This window comes from Microtus ochrogaster, chromosome 7 (assembly GCF_000317375.1).
Source record: "Microtus ochrogaster isolate Prairie Vole_2 chromosome 7, MicOch1.0, whole genome shotgun sequence".
NCBI lineage: Eukaryota > Metazoa > Chordata > Mammalia > Rodentia > Cricetidae > Microtus > Microtus ochrogaster.
Genome location: NC_022014.1, coordinates 5231126 through 5233928, shown reverse-complemented (window position 1 = coordinate 5233928; position 2803 = coordinate 5231126). Strand labels below are relative to the sequence as shown.

General features: G+C 48.8%; 1 pseudogene; it reads left to right on the top strand.

Annotated features, from left to right (window-relative positions):
• Positions 1–872: 872 nt before the first annotated feature.
• LOC101981994 lies at positions 873–2133 on the top strand (annotated as a pseudogene).
• The last annotated feature ends 670 nt before the right edge of the window (positions 2134–2803 follow it).

Sequence of the window (2803 nt, the reverse complement as noted above, 5' to 3'; positions counted from 1 at the left end):
CATCCCAAGGCCATACAGGTGGAACACCTGACTCCCCCTCCCCATTTTCATGCCCAGGCTCTATTAGGGTTAATAAGAAAGAAAGCTGGTGGTGGTGTCCCACGGTGAGAACAGGGAGGGGTACCTGGCCAAACCTAGAGAACCAGAGAATGGAGACCCCTCGAGATCAAGGGTTGTGGACAGAGAAATCTCAGGTGTGCTGAGACCTCAAGCCCCCAGAGAATGCCATATCATCCCTTTCCCAAAATGCAAGTTAGTAGCCGGGCAGGTGGCTCAGGTGGCAAGTGGCTTGTCCTGCAGGTGTGAGAACCTGGGCTTGATCCACGGCACAGCCACGTAGCGGCAGCTCACGGCAGTGCTGTTAACCTACAACCCCAGAACTGGGGCAGCAGGAGAAGGGAAGGCAGAAACCCTGTCTCAGAAGATGAAACGAGACTGAGAATGACACTGGGTGCCACCCTCCGCAGGAACCCACATGTGTGAGCATCTGCACAAGTGTGTACTCAGGAACACACGCGTACATTAACACACACGCGCGCACACGCGCGCACTCGCACAAGGTTAAGACAGAAACATTAAGAGTTTGAGCTGGGGATAGCAGCTTTGAACAGGCAGCTGGCCTTGCTCAACTTGTGGATTGTTTAAGTCTGCCCAGGCCCAGCACAGTCCAGAATCTCTGCATTTAAAGAATTCCCAGGTTGACACCGCACATTCTGGAGACAGTGCTGAAGCCTCCAAACCTGACTAATCTTTAGATTCTGGCTCTAACCCCAAATTCCCACTTCTCTCCCCAACCCCAGGGAATTACATTTTGTTTGTTTTGTTTTGTTCTTTAGGAACATTCTACAGGGATTTAGTAAGCATCCCCTGTGTGCCTTGCTTTGCTTATCTGCAAAATGGGAGAATGGACTCTCTCCCTCATGGACCCAGGTGAGTTACTTTACGCAGCATGCTTAGATGGTGTCCGATGCACCTCACATGTGAAGCAGTGGTTGGTCCTTACTAAAAGCCGAGGTTCTGGGCCGTGTGCAAGAATGACTATTGCCTGCTTTGTTTTCAATTTGTTTTTAAATACAAATAGGGCCAGCTTCAGAAAAACCATAACAAAAAGAAAGAATTAAGCCCAACATGGCAGCATATACTCACTCAGGAGGCTGAGGCTGTGAGGCCTTCTCTAAAGCAGAGAAAAGCAGGGGAACGGGATGGGGGCTGGGGGTGTTGCTCTTGCAGAGGATTGGAGTCCTAGCACCTAGGGTAGCAGAGGTCCTTCCTCTTCTGGCCTCTGCAGCCCCCTTGTACTCATTTATGCATGCAAGCTCACACACACACATACATGAACTTGCGCACATCCCCCCCACAAACTTTTAAAAATAAGTAAGATATTTGTAAAATATTAAAAATAAAAAGTTGCTCTCTTTGCCCCATCTACTGCGAGAATGAAGACCATTCTCAGCAATCAGACCGTCGACATTCCAGAAAATGTGGACATCACTCTAAAGGGGCGCACAGTCATTGTGAAGGGCCCCAGAGGAACCCTCCGGAGGGACTTCAATCACATCAACGTAGAGCTGAGCCTTCTTGGGAAGAAGAAGAAGAGGCTCGGGGTTGACAAATGGTGGGGCAACAGGAAGGAACTGGCCACCGTCAGAACCATCTGCAGCCACGTTCAAAACATGATCAAGGGTGTTACCTGGGCTTCGCTACAAGAAGAGGTCCGTGTATGCTCACTTCCCCATCAACGTCGTTATTCAAGAGAATGGCTCTTTGGTTGAAATCCGAAATTTCTTGGGTGAAAAATACATCCGCAGGGTTCGGATGAGGACAGGCGTTGCTTGTTCTGTCTCTCAAGCCCAGAAGGATGAATTAGTCCTTGAAGGAAATGATATTGAACTTGTTTCAAACTCGGCGGCTCTGATACAGCAGGCCACAACAGTTAAGAACAAGGATATCAGGAAGTTTTTGGATGGTATCTATGTGTCTGAAAAGGGAACAGTGCAGCAGGCTGATGAGTAGACCTAAGTTACCAGTTCCAGAAACAAGATCCTGAATTTTAATATGATTTGGGGTGTCTTTTGGGACAATAAAAGACTTGTATTGAAAAAAATAAATAAACAAAAAAAATAAAAATAAAAAGCTAAGCCGGGCGGTGGTGGTGCACGCCTTTAATCCCAACACTTGGGAGGCAGAGGCAGGTGGATCTCTGTGAGTTCAAGACCAGCCTGGTCTACAAGAGCTAGTTCCAGGACAGGCTCCAAAGCCACAGAGAAACCCTGTCTCAAAATAAATAAATAACCTGTTATCAGCTATGTGTTGAGTTCAGAGCCAGCATTACGTTCTTATGGCAACATAAGCCCATAGGAAAGCTCAAAAGGAAAACACACTGTCACCTGCTATGCCCAGGGAAGTGCCAGCCTTGGAAAGAGACTTTAAGCTGGGCATGATGGCAATACCTGTGATTCCAGCACTCAGGAAAGTGTGGGACAGGAAGACTTCCTGTTCGAGATTAGTCTAGGCCAGAGAGTGAGTTCAAGGCCTTACTGAGCCACTGAGTACTTTACCCAAGGCCGGGCAGCTAGAAGATAATGAACTGATAACCAAGCTGATCTCAGTCTAGTTCGCGCGAAGCTGCCTGTTCAGTCCCTTCAGAAGATCCCTCCCACTCCGCCTGCTCCACTCCGGGCAACCTCTGATCCCTGCTACCCCACCTGCTCTGGACAACCTCTGATCCTTCCTACTCTGCCAGCTCCGGGCAACCTCTGATCCCCTTCCTAGTGTCTGTTCCAGAGTCCGGGATGACTGGAGT